Source organism: Haliotis cracherodii, unplaced genomic scaffold (genome assembly GCF_022045235.1).
Source record: "Haliotis cracherodii isolate W230 unplaced genomic scaffold, xgHalCrac1.p SCAF_9, whole genome shotgun sequence".
In the NCBI taxonomy this organism is placed as follows: Eukaryota; Metazoa; Mollusca; class Gastropoda; order Lepetellida; family Haliotidae; genus Haliotis; species Haliotis cracherodii.
Genome location: NW_027266343.1, coordinates 17,881,603 through 17,903,547, shown reverse-complemented (window position 1 = coordinate 17,903,547; position 21,945 = coordinate 17,881,603). Strand labels below are relative to the sequence as shown.

The window sequence follows — 21,945 nt, the reverse complement described above, 5'->3', positions numbered from 1 at the left end:
GTCAATTGTTCACCTGAAGAAATTCAACGGAAACATATGGTCAAAATAGGGAAACACGGGAATAACCACAAAGCTGAGGATGGGGTAAGACAGCAACATGAAAATGTAATAATGCAAGATGTTTTTAATACGAGGCTATCTAGTATTGAATCCCCATTATTTGGAGCTATTTGCCACCATTCCATAGTTGCGGAAGTGACGTTTCTCGCTTATAATCTCGAAATAAACAACCAATCAAAATGTCTCCTCGTACGAGGAGCATCCGATATCAACTGCCGGGCAAAAGAAAGTATACACCCGTGTTTGAAGGTGGCTAAAAATGAAACAAACAAAAAATGGTCATTCGATGGTGATGTATTTGATCCAGGTGTCATAATTGTGTGTTGCTCCTTATCTTGGTCGGCCACTGTTTTCCAGCATAGTAACGCTTCTAAAATGTTTGTAATTCTTTGGCCTAAAACGACTGCAATATAATACGTTGAATATTATGTTTTCTTGAATATATATCTATGTTCCATGTTTTTCAGTTACTGTGGTCAGGGCTTCAGTAAACCTATCATATCTGTGGACAACGTGATAGCTCTGATCCTGGACGCAAGATCCTCCTCAGGCAGCTACCTCCTGGCCACAGCAACACTGCTTCCGGGTAGGTACTGATGTAATACACACTACTTCCGGTTGGATACAAATGGTATACACACTACTTCCGGGTCGTTACTGATGTAAAACACAGTGCTACTGGGTCGGTACTGATGTAATACACACTACTTCCGAATAGGTACTGGTGTGATACACACTACATCCGGATATGTACTGATGTAATACACACCACTTCCGGATAGGTCCTGATGTAATACACACTACTTCCGGGTCGGTATTGATGTAATAGACAGAACTTCCCGGTTGGTAGTGATGTGATACACACTACTTCCGGGTCGGTACTGATGTAATACAAACTACTTCCGGGTCGGTACTGATGTAATACACAGAACTTCCCGGTCGGTAGTGATGTGATACACACTACTTCCGGGTCGGTACTGATGTAATACAAACTACTTCCGGGTCGGTACTGATGTAATACACACTACTTTCGGGTCGGTACTGATGTAATACACACTACTTTCGGGTCGGTACTGATGTAATACACAGAACTTCCCGGTCGGTACTGATGTAATACAAACTACTTCCGGGTCGGTACTGATGTAATACGCACTACTTTCGGGTCGGTACTGATGTAATACACACTACTTACGGATAGGTACTGTCATGGATGCCAAATACATTCACAAAACAGATTACATGTTCACGACTGAAGTAATTCTATGTAAAAGTAAGATGCGATTGAACTAGCGCTCAGAAGAACGAGGCCCAGCAAGAGTAAGGTTATCCATTGAAAGACATACATATCGCACTTTCGAAACTTTGAAATGACATAGAATAAACGATCGTTACAAATTGTCGGTTTGAGTGAGTGAGTTGGTTTAACGCCGCTTTAACCATGATTCCATTCATATCACGGCATGTCAGTGTCTTGTGGGAGGACATCCCGAAGTGATGCAGGCTTACACGAACCCACGAACACGGGTATAGGGCTGACAAACCTAGAAACATAATCGGGGCAAACCAGCATTCGAACCCACAACCATAGGTTTCTGGCGTGCTCAAGGGACACAACCCGTGCCCCATACGGTTATTAGTGTTTTTAAGGAGTTTTTATTTACGATGAAAGGATACATGGAACATCTGACAAGAGTTGAACATCATGATGATAGAAGACTGGCTTGTAGTCCAGTACAGACTCGAGCTTTTTGTCGTCCGACACCTTTCTGGTAGTCTTCATGAAGTCCTCCTCGATCACATAGTCACGCTCAGCGCGAACTGCAAACATACCTGCTTCAGTACAGACATTTCTCAGATCCATTCCATTAACGTCTTGTGAGGGATTTACTAAGGTTTCCCTGTCTATTTCTCCGTGTAAAAACAACAACAACAACAACAACAACAACAAAATGGGATTTCTTGTAATATTCATTAGTGGGGTTCAACACTTGTGGCTGTAACTTGGATATAATTTACAGAGTATGTTAATGTCAATATACAATTTGTCTTTTGCTCATGACAGTGATCAGTAGTGGACACGATTTTGTTTATAGGATATGGAGAAGTTTATAGTATACGACTAAATAGCTATCGTTGTCAAATACAAAGTATACAGTGTGCTCTCCCCTCTCTGTCTCAGTGAATGCATATTGCGGTTTATGTTCTCCATGAATTCGCCATCTCGGCGAGTGAAGGTGTCAGTATATAAGAGATGCCTAGGGCGGCTTTTAGTAAGGGTAGTGTGTTTGTATGTGATGCTGCAGTTAGACGTATTCCCCCGAGGACGATGCTAGAAACACAAGGAGGGTATGGTGCGGGGAAACCAAGAATCATAATCGCAAGATTCGACCCCACAGATTCTGTCACGCCATCCGTAAAAGTGTAGTTGATATGTTTGAAGCAACCCATGCTTGCCATAAACGGAGACTATGCTTGTCTTAAGAGGCGACTAACGGGATCGGGCTCGGTTGCATGCCTTGAACATACGGGTGAGAATAGCAACCAATGCTTGTCGTAAAAGGCGACTAACGGGATCGGGTGGTCAGGCTCGCTGACTTGGTTGATGCATGTCATCGTATCCCAATTGCGTGGATCGATGCTCATGATGTCAATCACTTTATTGTCTGGTCCATGCTCGATTATTTACAGACCGCCATCATATGGCTGTAATATTGCTGAGTGTGGCATTAAACAAACAAACAAATAAACAAACAACCAAACAAACAATATGTTTGACGTTGCAGCTGAGGAATGGTGTTACAATCTGGCCGACAAAGGCGCCACCTACAATGGAGAAAGGAACGTAGCAGGAGATAACACCCCGTGTATGAAGTGGACTGACGCGGCAAAGTGTGACGTCATTCCCTTTACATTCAGGTATGACATCCGGTGTCGCACATATCAGACATGCTAAAGCTCGTCCACTGGCACAGGGGCGGTAGGGTACCCTACTGGTGTCCCCTTGTTGGTGTCCCAGAAGTGATAGTGCTGTAATATTGCCAAAAACAGCGTAAATCTATACTCGCTGCTCTGATATGGCGGTTTACACTGTAAACCATGTTTTAAATTAAAGAAAAACACTTCATTTCAATAGTTTCAATTATTTAACTATGAAACAGGATGCCCAATACTACACGGACAACCAAGGGCAATGGCTGACATCTAGTTGTTTTTAAGTCTTACACTTGAAAGTTTGGGACATCTGACATGGTCAAATATACAAATATGATTAAATGAGTGAAAAGGGAAAATTATTTGAACTTCTAAGAATAAGCAAGTTCGTGACCTAAAATGACTGATATGTTTATCTTCAATGACAATCATATTTAAATATTTGGGAAAAGCTTCATGGAAAACCTCTATAACTGCCTTTTTATACTGATTTTATTTTTACCTGTGCATTAAGTGCTGTCCGAAACATGCAATTGTTGAAATGAACAAAGTTAATAATTAGTTCTCTTTCATATGAACATATCTTATGATATTCAAAACAATTTGTACAAGTGTTGCTCAATTCTTAAGTTATGCAGATCCCCATGGGTCAAAAATGGCCCGTATCCACCTTGTCCTTTACCTTAGTAGCTTACACGTGAATGTCGGATTCCGATTGGCTGAGACCTATTGTATAATTTGCAATGTACCCCGCTTACATGTAAAGTACACTTCTTATGTTCCCCGCTCGAATTGCCGAACTGTTGGCATTACATTTGCACATTACCAACCGCAATTGTACATCTCGAATTTATTATGTTAGACGCCATTTTCCGGATATTAACGATATTTTCCGAGTGAAATAGATCGAGAGGACATAACTCTAACTTAGTTTTCTGTCTTCTGTTATAAAAAGCTAAACGCGGTATAAGACATACCTGCAATATGATTAGTTGTGCGGTAAGATGTTTTCGTTGTCCATCGGTGACATGGGTTGATATACTTCGGGCTCAGGGAACATAAACTTATACAGAGGGTACATCAGGTGGAAAACTTAAAGTAATAATGCAATAATGATGCTTTATATTAAACATTATCTAAGAAAGAATGCCCATTACCATAGTAGAACCTATAGTAGAAGCAGATGATCAAAATTGAAATGGAATATCAACGATTCTAGAGAAGGGCCAGCGTGTTCCGCTGGGTGGTCAAGGGCAGATAACCACACATGTACATATTTGGCGTTTTCAGTCCCTTGCAAGCTGACTATTCTAGTAATCAATGCCGGAATCCTGGTGGTAACCTACCTCAACCATGGTGCTACACTGACGACAACACTGGCGGCTGCGTCATCAAACTTTGCAACGCCTGCAACTACGGTATGTATTGTCTGGAAACGATTTTACTTTATGCCATGACAGTGGGTTGGACGTGTCTCATCTTCCCGGGGGGGCCGGGTGGCCCGGGTGGCCCGGGTGGCCCAGTCGTCTAAGGCTCCGCGATTCGCTGTGCAGAGTTGCGTCCCTTGGGCACGCCAGAAACCTATGATTGTGGGTTCGAATCCCGGTTTGCTCCGATTATGTTTCTAGGTTTGTCAGCACCATAGCCGTGCTCGTGGGTTTCAACGAAGTGGTAAACGTCTTAGACCTGCATCACTTCGGGCTTTCCTCCCACATTAAGCTGACACGCCGCGATATAACTGGCATATTGTTAAAAGCGGCGTTAAACCCAACTCACTCACTCACTCACTCACATCTTCCCGAGGCAAGGGAGTTAACTGACTTTAAAAATGAATTTTCCACCCTTTCCGAACTAGGCTGGATTCTCGTGGCTCGATCGTAGCGCCAGCAGGGGTTATTACGAATTTTGACCCTTCTATGTACTCCTATTGACCAATCAGATTCAAGCTCGAATAACACTTGCATTTGCTTCAAACAAAATGGCGGCACCAAGTAAAGACGATCCGATCGACAATCTAGATCTATGTTGTAATAAAATTTCTTCCTTCGCGAAATGCATAAAATCACTTGAGCACATTGATTGAAAACATGAAAAGACTTGGAAAATATCTCTCGATGCCCAGTTGACGGAACACATGCTTTGCAAATCTTGTAATCGACCGAAATCTGCACGGCAGTCACCGTGTTGTTTATGAGCCGGGTTTTGATGGGACTCGTTAGTATAGCTTAAATATAACTTCATAATTCCACCCTAGTTCGGCAAGGGTGAAAACGACTTTTGTACTCAGTTAACTCCTTTGTGTTTGGAAGATGGACGTGTCTGTGTATGCCATGAAGGCAGTTTAGTTTTGACATTGAGTTATTTGATCTTGTCCATAAGGCAACCCATGGTTGCTGCCCTAAACGGTCCCGCTTGTGCACACATGATTGGGTATACGACCCTCACTCTACCCCGCTGAACTCACCACCGCAATCTAGTCCTGGTCTAATATCCCAACTCTACCCCGCTAAACACCCCAACCCAACCCACACAGGTCTACTATCCCAACTCTACCTCGCTAAACACCCCAACCCAACCCACACAGGCCTACTACCCCAACTCTACCCCGCTAAACACCACGGCCCAACCCTCACAGTTCTACTCTTCCAAATCTACCCCGCTAAACACACCAACCCAACCCACACAGCTCTACTATCCCAACTCTACCCCGCTGAACACCACACCCCATGCGCCCCCACGCCAACCCAAACCACTCCATCACCATGTCCTATTTGCAACTATGTCCTCCCTTGCAGCACAATGTTTGTATTTCCAGGCGGTGAATACGACAGCTACGATGACTGTGACGCCTTAATTGCTGCTAACAGCAACTACTGCAACACCGACGATGCAGCCATCGGCTGTCGCGACACCTGCAACTTGGATCAGACCATCTCGAGTGCTAGTAAGCTACCCTATGCATCATTCTTGCAATTCAGATAATGGAGACTGTTACTCGTGCAGATATTCGTAAATACATTTCGAATCTTACCCTCTTGTCTTTAGATATCTAATATGTCAACACGGGCTTTTAAATTTTATACCTCCGAGGCTTGCCGTTTATTTTTTAATATTATCAACGAGTGTTGATGTACTTGATATCAAAAGACACACAGATGGGATTCTATTTATCATCCGAAATCATTCTTCTAACTTTTCCTGTTGCAAAACAGCAATAACCAGTGTCTTTGGAGAACTGAGTACAGCTAGCCAGCCTTAGTTACAGAGAGATCAGTGATGTCATTAGATTATGACGTCATGGCTACTGATGACATTACAGTGATCAAATAAAAGCGAAAAAACAGTTTTCATATTCACAACAAATCTCTGCTTAAAGCAGAGTCGATTTTACGATTCCCACGATATCATGAGCATGTGTTTATGAATTACTATCAAATAGTGATGATACCAAGTGTACACGGAAAGGTGAGCGTATGGTGCCCAACCGGTGGCATCCGTCACAAACACATGCAATGGCAAGTCAATTGTTCGCATAAAAATACACGGGTACATAATAGTCAAAAAAAGGGAATTGCACTGGACAACATTTTTATCAGTGATGCGTCAAATATGGAAATGTTCACAACATACCATGAAACTTTAAAAAAGTTTTACTGAGACCTTGAATGTTATAACCTTGGTCAAACAGCTTTATAGCAAGAGTCGTATGAAGCTCTTTGTAATCTTCGTGGAAAGAGCATGCTCAATTGTACTTCCTAAGTTGTGAAATGTAGACACCAAATGCTGAATATTATGGGAAAGTTGATTATTGGAAAGTGGAAAGTGGAACTATTGTCATACAGTCTTATGGAGAGTATGGCTGATAAATACAGGTGTATATGTGATGTTTCTTTTTTAATCCAGTTCAGTATGAGCTATAATACTCAAAAGAAGTTAAAGAACACCCGAATTTTTCACAATGTACACAATGTATAACTATAGATAATTTGTCATGGCAGGAGAGATTAACTATATCATATAAAAATAGTTTTTTTCTTTAACTTCTTTTGAGTAGTATATATGCGAGCCAATGTAATTACTCGAGCTGTGTTATTAACTTTGCTTACATTGTCCCAGCGTTCCCTGTAAGTGCGCTCGTGTGTGTCACCAAAGTGGTTAATGTCTGAGACCTTCATTACTTCGGGATTTACTCCCACATCAACTGCAGGCCGTAATATAACTGGAATACTGTTAAAAGCAAAGTCACTTACTCACTCCAAAGGTTCGTGTGGTGCTCCGCCTGATGTGGAGGGCGGAAGCCTTGTCGGAGCTCCATCTGCATCTTACAGCATCGGCAGCAGCGTCAACTACGAGTGCGACATCGACAACAGCATCGTTGTTCCCAGATTCTGTCTATCCTCCGGACAATGGTCAGAAATGGGTTCGGTTTGTAACGGTAAGTGCCTGTCAATGTCTTGTTTTCTTTGTTTGTTTGTTGTTTAACGCCGCACTCAGCTATAGTCCGGATCTTCACGGGTTGTCGTTCATGTATCGGCATGTATCAGCTGATTATGTGTGAGCTATCACGAATCCTATTTGTTTAATGTGAGTTTGAGCTGCGATGTCGGGAATAGAGGAACATCATCAGCCGCCTGAACCACAGTTTTAGGATAAACATCCTCCACGGTAATGGAATGTTGAATGAATGATATTATATTCCGCTGACAGCTACGGTATTAAATAAACTGGTGCGCCCAAAAAAATTTAGGTCCATATATTTGGTGATGAAACAAAATAGAAGGGGTTATTTGGTAGTGATCTTTTTTTATATACAGGTATCCTAGTTGAGTTTTGTACACACACACACACACACACACACACACACACACACACACCTCAATGGGCTAGCATTATGAAACCGTCGTAGGTCTGTAAGAATACAAGCAGATACGTACGTGCATGCACATCGCTATATAAGTAACATAATCTTGAGCGCGACGTTAAACCCCAATTCACCTCATTACACCTCTTAATAATAAGGGGGAGCAATAACATCAACTACAACAACTACAACTACGACGACTTCAACACCAACTACAACTACAACAACAGCTGCACCAGCAACAACCACAACTACCACAACTACAACAACTACCACAACTACAACAACCGGTCCCACCGTGGCATGCGAGGCTGGTTACACAGGCAACACCGACGATGGTTTCTGCTACAAATATTTGGGAACTACCACAAGGTTTGGAAATGCAGCAGCTATCTGTGATGCAGAAGTAGCTGATATTGCTGATGCCAGAACGGCTGAAACACAAGCGTTCCTCGTGACTCTGAGAGACTCCAGCGGGTGAGTCAGGACACTGGTTCCACTTTTAGTGGTGAGTGAGTGAGTGCGTTTGGTTTAACGCCGCTTTTAACAGTAATTCAGTTTCATCAAGGCGGGTCATCTTAATGTTGGAGGGTAATGGGCTGACAAACCTAGAAACATAATCAGGCCGAACCGTGATTCGAACCCTCGACCACAGGTTTCTGGAGCACCATAGGGACACAACTCTGCACAACGAATTGCGACGGCTTAAACACCCAGCCACCCCCACCCCGCCCCGCCCCCATTAGCTTTGAGCATTAAGCTAACATGCAGCAGACGAACGATTGGTACAAATCTATACCCTATCTTATTAAAAGTGCAGAAGCGTGGCGTTGTTTTTGGCTGGTGTTTGAGAACAATTGTACAAATCAGGTAGTGCTCCATTTATCTTTATTCGATACCGAGGACAATCGAATATAAAAATAGACAATCTGTGAGAAATGCTCTCAAAAACAGGAGGGGTATTCAAAAATAACAGATGATTACAGAAATGCAGAGAGGTAATGACGAGGTGTAACATGACAGAATATGTTGGCGGTCTATGAAAGGGCGCAAACAAACAAGAAAGACGACAGGGGAGTGTGGTCCAAAAGTGAAGGTTTAAGATAACGTGATCAATAATGGGTCATGTCCCCACGATTGGTCAGACATTCGTGTACAAGGCGTGGCATGGTCCGAATCAGTATCCTAATGGCAACTTGAGAGAGTCTTGTCCACTCCTCTCGAAGCGTATGGCAAGTTTCTGCTATCGTAGCGGTTGACCTTTGACGTCTCCCGATAATGTCCCAGGCGAAAGGTCAGGGCATGGCTAGCCATTGCATTCTGGCGATAATTTGCTGCTAGATTATGTCAGTTACAACACCTGCGCGATGGGCCCCAGCCTCATCGTCTGTCGTCTGGCGAGAATGTGCCAATTGGTTACCGGTGCAACACGTGACCGCCAAACATGCAGATTAGCATGCAGACGACAGGTCAGTGACTTAAGTAACCTCTAGTTATCGCCAAGCGAAAGTGAACAACGACTTGACAGTTTGTGCTTGATTTCTTGAAGCCTGGTTTCTGATTAATCAATCTCGTGTCTTGACAGAGGGCGCCCTGTTTGGGGCCTATCACTAACATTTTGTGTCTGCAGAAACCTGTTCCAAAGTCTGCAAATTACAGACTGAGACACGTTGAAGATATTATTCAACCATTTGGAAGCATGCCAATAGCCACATGCTTTTGTAGACGACGCATATCCAATCTGATCACAAATACTATGTTAAAGCAAGTGTTGAGAGCTTACGTGTTACTGGGGATAAAATCAACAATACTAACGGCTCAGAGCGATTTGACGACCTTTCAGTGAAGTGTCAAAATCAAGGAGGACCTCCCTATCCATGTGCAGAGAGCAACGGTCCCCGTGGAAAGATTCGGGTGTGTTGGGACGTCCAGGTTCGGTTCGGAAACCATTCTGTCTCTAGTTGTCAGTTTCAAAGGTGATCTTTCTTCTGACGATCGATCATAACATTTACTGGGATATAACATAATTCAAAACCCATTACGAGTTATGTCCGTTCTATGTCCTTCCAACTGACCAATGAGATTCCACCTAGTATCACTTACATTTGCTTCATTGTAAACGATCTGATCGATAATAGAGGTCTATTTTGTAATAAATCTGGTCTTACTGCGCGAAGTGCATCAAATCACTTGAGCACCTTGATTAAAAGATGACATGATTTGGAAAATGTCTGTTGAAGATAAGTTGTCGGTACACATGCTTTGCAAATCCTACAATCGGCCGAAATCTGCACTGCAGTTTACGAACCGGATGTGGATTTCGTTACGCAAGTTTGATTTGGTTATGCATAGACTCGTTTGTCCAGCCAAAATATAACTCCATAATTGCAGTCTAGTTCGGCATGGGTGTATACTGGACTTTTAAAGTCAGTTAACTTCCTTGCCTCGGGAAGATGTTACAGTACATATGCATGTTTAAATGAATTGTGATCTAAATACATAAATTCACGGCCACGTATCACTTATTTGTTCTTTAACTCGAGTCTCCCTTGCATGTTTGTTGAGGAATTGAGAAGAGGTGGTACCGGTGTTTATATCATTATTGACTTCATACTTGTTTACTAGTGATAGCATGTGGTATACGGGTGACATTTTACGTTTATAATCTTTTTCCTTTTTTCAGTTGATACTGAACAAGTCTGTGCTGTAATATTCTTTTAAATGCGAAGTTAATGTCACTATTATATACTCTTCCAAGGAATAAGAGAGCTTGTTGATCAATGTACGCCTGGAGAGAAATTAAGCCAAGACAATCTCTGGTGACGACGGAAGGAGTGCGTCGAGACAATCCTTGAATCTTTTTACAAAAATAACGTTGAATAAGTTCAAACATTTCGTATTCCTTTGGTGACAGCTTACCCTATAAACTACAAGCATATAATCCACATGGTAATATTACCCTTTCCCATATACGAACAGCTGGGATAGGATTTAACTCTCCAGCAGAAGTCTTTCAAACAGTTTACTTAATACTGGAGTGAGACGGCATTGGTATAGGTTGCCCTGTCTCCCGACAGTGAGATACATTCCCCTCTAAGACGACATTGGTATAGGTTACCCTGTCTCCGGACATTGAGATCCATTCCCTGTAAGACGACACTGGTATAGGTTACGCTGTCTCCGGACAATGAGATGCATTCCCCTGTAAGACGACATTGGTATAGGTTGCCCTGTCTCCAGACAATGAGATGCATTCCCTGTAAGACGACATTGGTATAGGTTACCCTGTCTCCAGACAATGAGATCCATTCCCTGTAAGACGACATTGGTATAGGTTACCCTGTCTCCGGACATTGAGATCCATTCCCTGTAAGACGACACTGGTATAGGTTACGCTGTCTCCGGACAATGAGATGCATTCCCCTGTAAGACGACATTGGTATAGGTTGCCCTGTCTCCAGACAATGAGATGCATTCCCTGTAAGACGACATTGGTATAGGTTACCCTGTCTCCAGACAATGAGATCCATTCCCTGTAAGACGACATTGGTATAGGTTACCCTGTCTCCGGACATTGAGATCCATTCCCTGTAAGACGACATTGGTATAGGTTACCCTGTCTCCGGACAATGAGATGCATTCCCCTGTAAGACGACATTGGTATAGGTTGCCCTGAGGACAATGGGATACGTTCTCCTGTAAGACGACATTGGTATTCGTTCCCCGACAGGAGGATGTTGATAATCGTTCCACTGTAAGAGGACATTGAGATACGTCCCCTACTTTGAAGGATATTGAGATACGTTCCCTATTGTGACGGACATTGGGATACGTTCCCTATTGTGAAGGACATTGAGATATGTTCCCTACTTTGAAGTACATTGAGATACCTTCCCTACTTTAAAGGACATTGAGATACGTTCCCTACTTTGAAGTACATTGAGATACGTTCCCTATTGTGAAGGACATTGAAATACGTTCCCTACCTTGAAGTACATTGAGATACGTTCCCTACTTTAAAGGACATTGAGATACGTTCCCTACTTTAAAGGACATTGAGATACGTTCCCTACTTTGAAGTACATTGAGATACGTTCCCTATTGTGAAGGACATTAGGATACGTTCCCTACTTTGAAGGACATTGATATACGTTCCTTACTTTAAAGGACATTGAGATACGTTCCCTACTTTGAAGGACATTGAGATACGTTCCCTACTTTAAAGGGCATTGAGATACGATCACCGTTTAAAAAGACACTGACATACGTCCCGATATCACAGAAATATACATGATCAAATATTATTAACACTGTATGTTTCTCCGATAGGAACTCGGACAAGAATGTGTTTTTGAACATGAAATACAGAAGAAACGGAGCCTTCTGGTATTGGCGACCTAGCAGATTTAACAGAGTAGAGGACTCCTACACAAACTGGGACATCGGCACCAGTGAGTTATTTGTGACTCGCCAGCCGTACTGGAATATTGTTGTTTGAACTGTAATGAGGGGCCTTGTCGCTTTGTCTGCTTTGGTTAGTTTTGACCCTTTTGCTTCTTTTGTAAGGGACATAACGCGACAACGCCACAATGACCCTTCTCGGATTCCGTACCTGACAGATTTGTTATGGAGAATAATGTCGAAACACTTTCCAATACAATATGAATGAAATATATTCTGGCTGGGGATACGGGAAAAAACACGATCGCAGAACTCAGTCTCTGAGTGATTGAGTTTTGTTTAACTGCGCTATGAACAATATTTTCGTTTTATTATGGTACTTGTCACCTACCTGACGCTTTGCATTAAGGGGATAAAACAAGAACTGTCTGGCTCTGAGCCAGTATAACGTGTCTGAGTATAATGTATCCATGTTAAACTGCGGTATTAAAGTAGAATGAACCCCGCATAAGTCCGGACTTGTACAAGGGGCAACAAAAACACGTCACGTATAAGACTTTGTGAAACAATATTGACTTCACCTCACCTCACCTCACCTCACCTCACCTCACCTCACCTCACCTATATGATTTTTCTTTTTCTCTAGGCGCCGGACCTAATGGCTTTACTGACAGGTGTGGCTACATCGGGGCTCAGTCTACCGGAAACAAGTGGTTTGCGTCAAGGTGTAATGCGGATTGGGACGTAATTTGTAAGAAGAGTTCTTTGGCAAGCACATCTCGTGGTAAGTAGATTTTTTCCCCATGACATAAATTCGAACACCCGATGGCCTTGTAATTTCTCAATCGTTCAAATGCGTTTATTTGCCTCTATAGATATACTGCCCCCTGTACATCTGATACCTGTTCCGTAGATATAATGTACACGTGAATATGTTACCAGTTCTTCAGATATCATGTAACAAAGAAAAACTGTATCCGGGGATATTTGCTCTCGGTTCTATAGATAAACTGTACGCGTTTATATCCGATATATAAGATCTTTAGATATGATGTTCGAGTGCACCTCTGATATTAGTTCTATTGATATGATACAACCGTGCATATCTAATACCAGTTCCTTAGATATGATGTACACGTGCATATCTGATACCAGTTCCTTAGATATGATGTACATGAACATATCTGATACCAGTTCCTTAGACATGATGTACACGTGCATATCTGATACCAGTTCCTTAGATATGATGTACACGTGCATATCTGATACCAGTTCCTTAGATATGATGTACATGAACATATCTGATACCAGTTCCTTAGATATGATGTACACGTGCATATCTGATACCAGTTCCTTAGATATGATGTACATGTGCATATCTGATACCAGTTCCTTAGATATGATGTACATGAACATATCTGATACCAGTTCCTTAGATATGATGTACACGTGCATATCTGATACCAGTTCCTTAGATATGGATATGATGTACACGTGCATATCTACAGATATGTATTTGTTGTCTCTCGGCCAAGACAATCCAGTGATTGACATCATAGGCATCCACATGATTAAGATACGAGAACATGCTATCAACAATGTCTCCGAGCCTGACCACCCTACCCGTTTAGTCTTACGATAAAGCGAAGGATGACATTTAGTCACAGAAACAAAGTCATATCGTATAAAAATATATATCTACAAAATACAAAATAAATAAAATCAAATGGAGCCCAGAACATTCCTTTGTAGAGCTGAGGCAATCTAGACTTGCCAAATCATTCTAGACTTGAGTTTGACTCCTTGCTTAATTTACTTTCTCGGCTATGGGAGAATCTACTTGTATTGAAACTAGTACTTGATATTTATGCCTACTAAATGCATCTATGTTGGACATCGTGTTGTAAGATGCATCGCTTTTGTTTCTAGAAAGCCCGCTCATCCGTCATCGTCGCGCCGCCACCATCTGCGACGACAGGAGGGGTGACTGTCAGGCCGTTATCGACGTCATACCTGACATGTGCTCAACGTTTACAGTATACGCCGAAGATTGCCCCGCTTCCTGCGGTAGCTGCAACCCTGACGGTAAGCTGGCTGTTACTCCCCTACAGCTCTTGTCTGTCTGTTACCCCTCCCCCCTCCCCTACAGCTGCTTGTCTGTCTGTTAACCCCCCCCCTCCGGCTGCTTGTCTGCCTGTTACCCCCCTCCGGCTGCTTGTCTGCCTGTTGGGTCCCTACAGCTGCTTGTCTGTCTGTTAACCCCCTAAAGCTGCTTATCTGTCTGTTACCCCCGTCCGGCTGCTTGTCTGCCTGTTAACCCCCTACAGCTGCTTGACTGTCTGTGACCCCCCTACAGCTGTTTGTCTGACTGTTAACCCCCCAAAGCTGCTTGTCTGCCTGTTACCCCCCTACAGCTGCTTGTCTGCCTGTTACCCCCAAACGGCTGCTTGTCTGCCTGTTACGCCCCACCGGCTGCTTGTCGCCCTGTTACCCCCCTACAGCTGCTTGTCTGCCTGTTACCCCCAACAGGCTGTTTGTCTGCCTGTTACCCCCCATCGACTGCTTGTCTACCTGTTACCCCCCACCAACTGCTTGTCTGCCTGTTACCCCCCTACAGCTGCTTGTCTACCTGTTACCCCCCTACAGCTGCTTGTCTGCCTGTTACCCCCAACAGGCTGCTTGTCTGCCTGTTACCCCCCACCGACTGCTTGTCTACCTGTTACCCCCCTACAGCTGCTTGTCTACCTGTTACCCCCCACCGACTGCTTGTCTGCCTGTTACCCCCCTACAGCTGCTTGTCTACCTGTTACCCCCCACCGACTGCTTGTCTGCCTGTTACCCCCAACAGGCTGCTTGTCTGCCTGTTACTCCCCACCGACTGCTTGTCTACCTGTTACCCCCCTACAGCCGCTTGTCTGCCTGTTACCCCCAACAGGCTGCTTGTCTGCCTGTTACTCCCCACCGACTGCTTGTCTGCCTGTTACCCCCCACCGACTGCTTGTCTGCCTGTTACCCCCAACAGGCTGCTTGTCTACCTGTTACCCCCCTACAGCCGCTTGTCTGCCTGTTACCCCCAACAGGCTGCTTGTCTGCCTGTTACTCCCCACCGACTGCTTGTCTACCTGTTACCCCCCTACAGCCGCTTGTCTGCCTGTTACCCCCAACAGGCTGCTTGTCTGCCTGTTACTCCCCACCGACTGCTTGTCTGCCTGTTACCCCCCTACAGCTGCTTGTCTACCTGTTACCCCCCTACAGCTGCTTGTCTGCCTGTTACCCCCATACAGTTGCTTGTCTGCCTGTTACCCCCAACAGGCTGCTTGTCTGCCTGTTACCCCCCACCGACTGCTTGTCTGCCTGTTACCCCCAACAGGCTGCTTGTCTGCCTGTTACCCCCCACCGGCTGCTTGTCTGCCTGTTACCCCCCTACAGCTGCTTGTCTGCCTGTTACCCCCCTACAGCTGCTTGTCTACCTGTTACCCCCCACCGGCTGCTTGTCTGCCTGTTACCCCCCTACAGCTGCTTGTCTACCTGTTACCCCCCACCGGCTGCTTGTCTGCCTGTTACCCCCCTACAGCTGCTTGTCTGCCTGTTACCCCCCACCGGCTGCTTGTCTGCCTGTTACCCCCCTACAGCTGCTTGTCTGCCTGTTACCCCCCCTACAGCTGCTTGTCTGCCTGTTACCCCCAACAGGCTGCTTGTCTACCTGTTACCCCCCCTACAGCTGCTTGTCTGCCTGTTACCCCCCACCGACTGCTTGTCTGCCTGTTACCCCCACCGACTGCTTGTCTGCCTGTTACCCCCCCTACAGCTGCTTGTCTGCCTGTTACCCCACTACAGCTGCTTGTCTACCTGTTACCCCACTACAGCTGCTTGTCTACCTGTTACCCCCCCACCGACTGCTTGTCTGCCTGTTACCCCCCCACCGACTGCTTGTCTGCCTGTTACCCCCCTACAGCTGCTTGTCTGCCTGTTACCCCACTACAGCTGCTTGTCTACCTGTTACCCCACTACAGCTGCTTGTCTACCTGTTACCCCCTACAGCTGCTTGTCTACCTGTCACCCCCCTACAGCTGCTTGTCTACCTGTTACCACCCTATGGCTGCTTGTCTGTTTTGTATATGTCTGGTTGTCTGTTTTGTATATGTCTGGTTGTCTGTTTTGTATATGTCTGGTTGTCTGTTTAATTGTATACACCTGGCTTTTCTGTATAATTGTATATATCTGGTTTGTTGTCTGTTGATATGTGTGACTGCTTGTCTGGTTGTCTGTTTACTTGAATATGTCTGGCTGGTAGTCAATGCATCTGTCTGTACCTCAGACTGGCTTATTAATCTCTCTCTCTCTCTCTCTCTCTCTCTCTCTCTCATAAATTTCTCTGTATTTCCGACTGTCGGCTACATTTGTGTGTGTTTTTGTTAGGGTTAAGGTTGGGGTTAGGGTCAAAACAATGAATACAACAAAATTGATTGAAGCGCGTGTACAATGACAGTTACGTACGTGGAACTTGTAATCAAGTCGTGTGCTTTCTTTTAGTTGTGAACTGCGCCGTCCCGACCCCCCAGGCCGGCGACAACACGGTGCTGCAGACCGCGTCCACCGCTCGAATCCCCGGGCAGGTGATTCAGTACGCCTGTACCTCAGGTGTACCAGCATCAGGGAATCTACAACGTGCCTGCAAGAGGGATGGCACCCTCACTGGCGCCCGTCCAACCTGTGCAGGTGAGCTACATGAATGTGTGTGTGTGCGTGTGTACGTGCGCGTGCGCGTGTGTGTACGTGCGTGAGTGCGTGCGTGTGTGTGTGTTTGTGCGCGCGCGCACTCAGATCTATTCCAGCCACATGACGATGATCTGTTAATAATCAAATCTGGACCAGACAGTCCAGTGATTGATATCATGAGCATTGATCTACGCAATCGGGATACGATGATATGCATCAAATCAATTCAGCGAGTTTGACGACCTGATCCCGTTAGTCGCCTCTTACGACGAACATAGTCGCCTTTTACGGCGAGCATGGGTTGCTGAAGACCAATTCCCGATACAGTATATCTTTGGAACTGTTATGAGGTATGCATGCGGATTTGATCATATCTATAGAATTGACATCAGGTGAGGTTTAACGTCGCGTCCAAGATTATTTCAATAATATAGCGACGTGTATGCTTGTATGATGATATATGTACATACATTTCTCACTACAGATGTGTCAGCCACAACGTCCTTCGTCCCCAAGGGGGAGTTACGCCCCCTGCAATTCGCAACGCCCCAAATACAGATATACGGCCCCTCCCCACTGACTACCGTTACACGATCAGGTAAGGTGGTCACGTGGAGGGCGTATTGCCGGGAGCCAGGCACAATCAGATTGATGATAATGAGAAACACAGGCAGCACGTGAGTTGTAACACACGCCGATGTTATTGTTTATTTGTTTGTTTGTTTAAAAACGCAATCAGCAATATTCCAGCTGCATGAAGTCGGTCTGTAAATAATCTGGTTTGGACCAGAAAACCCAGTAGTTGACATCATGAGCATCGATCTACGCAATTGGGATGCGATGACATGCATCAACCAAGTCAGCGAGCCTGGCCATCCAACCCTCTTGGTCGCCTCCTACACCAAGCATAGTCGCCTCTTAGACAAGCATTAGTTACTGAAGACCAATTCTAACCTGGATCTTCATGTCTACACTGGTGTAATTGAGTAATGAACACTGTTGATGTTGAGGAGTGAGTGAGATAGGTTTAACGCCGATTTAAACAGTGTTCCAGTTATATCACGGCGTGTCAGCTTCATGTGGGAAGAAAGCCCGATGTGATGCAGGTCTCAGACGTTTACTACTTTGGTGAAACCCACGAGCACGGGTATGGTGCTGACAAACCTAGAACCATAATCGGGGCGAACCGGGATTCAGACCCACTGCCATATGATTCTGGCGTGCCGGTTTTTTATCCTTCTTTTCTATTTCCTTTTCAGTGACTGAAAGTAAAACGTAAATCAGCACATGTTTTAAACTTGTTTCCGGGTTTTGCGCACCTGAGACTAGGCTACGCTGTGCAGACCCCAATGATATTCATTCTCTTACTCTTTGTAGGGTGACAATCATTGGCACTAACGACGTAGACTGTAGACGGAACCGAGTCATGGAGTGGGACATACCATCCGCTCAGAGAATATCTGTGCAATCTGGGGACTTCATCGGTGCGGCTGACCTGGGAGGTGGCCGGCTCATGTACAGCTACTGTGACGACTACAACAACTACGGCTACCTCGAGTACAACTTCCTCAGTAATTCACTCTTGGTTCCAGGAGCACAACTAGCCACAGACTCCAACTACTACCTCTGTCTTGTTATCCCGGTCAATGCTGTGATAGGACCATAGACATCACGACGCCAACAGTGCCGACATAAGTACGACTTAATCTCGGTAAGTATCTGTTTCGATCAGGACCCACTTGCACAAAGCGATCTTAGCGCTAAGATGATCGTAACTCCCATACTTTAACATAGGCTTACGATAGTCTTAGCGCTAAGATCGCTTTGTGCAAGTGGGCCCAGGACAGCGAATTATTTCAGGCAAAGTAGACACAATTTATGAATAACAACTTCTTTATTCTACTGTAACGGCGACGTTTCGGTATAGTTCACTTATACTATTGTCAAGCAAGGCTGAATAATGATTGTTGTTGTTTTTGCTGTTGTTGTTGTTGTTGTTACAGTAGGTGTTTAAGAGGTCGCCTTCTGCCTCAGCAATTTCGCCTAACCTGTCCCTCTTTGGGACTCATGTGTGTGAGTAGGGTACACATATCTATTGTGAGTTTGGTATTCACATAATGTCTGTTTTTGTATTGATATGATTTCTATTTTCGTATATTGATATAATTTAATTTCGATCCTTGGCTGCTCTGTTTATGTACATTCGAGTAGCTGTCCATCTCTCAGAAATAGAGTTAGTTTGGCATCTCTTGGCTTTAGGAGATCTATGACAGACAGCGGTGTTATAAAAAACAGTGTCTCGGGAACACACAAGTAGACGGGTTTGAATGTTCTTCTTCTCCAGTCGGATGAGGCTGCTGATGGTGTTGATTGCCACGTATCGATGTAGACAACGGATGAATTGTTTGAGAGGCATTAATTTCAGATACTCGGTAAAGCTCGCTATACATTATTTTGATTTGACTTTATTATCTTATAACAGAACCAGAACCAGATTCCACAGAACCAGAAGTCTCATATCACGTATGAGGTTTGTCATTTGACATTTTCAAACGTTCAGAAATAAACGTTTTAGCAGCAGTGCTGTTTTATGTTTTTTATGTTTTCAAATCCTAAACAAGCCGAGTGAATGAGTTGGGTTTGACGCCGTTCTGACCAGTATTCCGGTTATGTCACAGAGAGGAAAGCCTGAAGTGATGTAGGTTTTAGACGTTTACCTAACGGGTATGGCGCTGACAAGCCAGAAATATAATCGTGGCGAACCGGGATTCGAACCCAAAAAGAGAAAAGTGCATGTTTATCACAATGCTGCCTTGCTACTCATAATTATCTGGCCGCCTCCGTGGTCTAGTGGTAGAGCGTCCGCCATGAGAGCGGAAGGTCCGGGGTTCGATCCCCGGCCGCGTCATACCAAAAGACGTTAAAAGATGGTACTTGTTGTTACCCCCGTCTGGCGCTCGGCATTAAGGGGCTAAAACAAGGACTGGTCGGCCCGGAGTCAGTATACTGTGTCTAAGTGGGGTATTCATGTTAAACTGCGGCATGGTATCTCAGTGGGCTAGCACTATAAATCGGCATCAGTCCGGACTAGTACAAGCAGCCACACAAACACACACACGTACATGCACGTCGCTATATAAGTGGAATAATCTTGGACGCGACGTTAAACCCAATTTCACCTCACCTCACCTCACCTCACCTCATAATTATCTTCTAGGACGTCCCAGGCAATATCATCTGAGCACTACACGTACCGTGCCTCTTGTGTCAAGAAGGGGACCACACTCCAATACTTGGCGTGCATTTTCCGCCGTGGTCTAGTCAGTGTAATCGCTGCGCATTCCTTGTGTGAAGCTGTTCAAATTTGACGTTATAAGTTGTCCACCGGTGTTTAGGGGCACGAGGGTGGTTACACCCTCAATATGAACTATATTGCAGATATTTGGTCCGAATCCGTAAGAACACTATAGTTAGGCATCGATCCACTTCGCCCATGTTTCTCATTTATAAAAAAATGCTCAGACCAAAGAAAAGAAACTTGAGTTATTCCCCCTAGATCCATTTCATTCGGAAAGTATCGTAAATATCCGGAGAATGGCGTCATACACTATTTATTCGAGATACAAACATGGCGTGGCAATTCGAGCGGGGAACATAAGGAATGTACGTTACATGTTAGCGGGGTACATGATAGTTAGGTTGATAAATAGCCAGTAGACAGACAAAGAATTTAGGGGCCTTGATTCAAAGGACGAGGTAGGGTAAGGACCCTTTGGGGGCTTACTGGAAATGTCAAACTGCGGAAAACCTTAAAATAGGGGTGAGAAAGATTTCGAAACGCTTTCCTTTCTTGGAGTCGCGTGCTTTTGGACTTCAGTTAAGTCAAATATGTACGTATGGCTGAAATGAGTGAAGCAAGTCTGTGACTCAAGGTGCTTCTTTACCACATGTTTGTACTGTTTTTTAAAATAAAATTTCTGAAGCTCGCGCCAAAGGCTCAAATTCATATATGAGACAAACGCTTCCAATTAACCTCAACATTCAGCACTTTTGAGACTTACGTGTACCTATGGCTGTATTGTTGAATTAAGTCCCAATGATGCAGCCTTCGGTGTTTACATTCGCAATATTTGAGCTACAATCGAGCATGCTCTTTCTACCAAGGTTTCAAGAGCGTCAAACGACCAGTGTCCAGAGTGAGTGAGTGAGTTGGGTTTAACACCGCCTTTAACAGTATTTCAGTTATATCACGGCGTGTCACCTTAATGTGGGAGGAAAACCCGAAGTGATGCAGGTCTTAGACGTTTACCACTTTGGTGAAACCCTCGAACACGGATATAGTGCTGACAAACCTTTGTTGAAGAACAATAAAAAATGATTTCTGCTTTTATTGACTTTGAAGAGGCGTTTGACTGAGTATGAAGAATTGGTTTATGTAATAAGTTGATTAAATATGAAAAATGGTTCAATCTTTGTACAACAATATTACATCATGTCTGTCATTCAAAGGCCATACTACATAATATTTCAATTGGTTAAAAGGTGTATGGCAAGGTGAAAATCTTTATCCCCTAATATTCTCACTTTTTCAAAATAGTGAATCTTGAACAATACTTAACTCTCAATAGTAGAGACTAAAGGGATTGTACTCGACGATGGCCACATAAGTATCAACTTGAAGTTAATCGCTTGCTCTATGCCGATGAAGCAGTGATATTAGCGTCTTCTCGGGATGATCTTCAGAAAGAACTGCATGTACATGTATGTAGTTATTATTGCAATCAATTGAAACGAAAAATAATTTTTAAAAATGTAAAGTCCTCATATTTAATTGTAGCAACGCTTACAAAATGTAAACGAATATACATTCCTTGGTGTTGTATTCAATAAGATATGTACTTTCATTTCTGCAAGAAAACCTTTGTGTGAAAGAGGTACAAAAGGTATAATAATTTGTCAATTAACTGTCATTT

The 21,945-nt window shown here is 44.1% G+C and overlaps 1 pseudogene; it reads left to right on the top strand.

The window, feature by feature from the left end:
* The window catches only part of LOC139451775 (uncharacterized), a 33,922-nt pseudogene extending 15,284 nt beyond the window's left edge, over positions 1-18,638 (top strand).
* Positions 18,639-21,945: the final 3,307 nt, after the last annotated feature.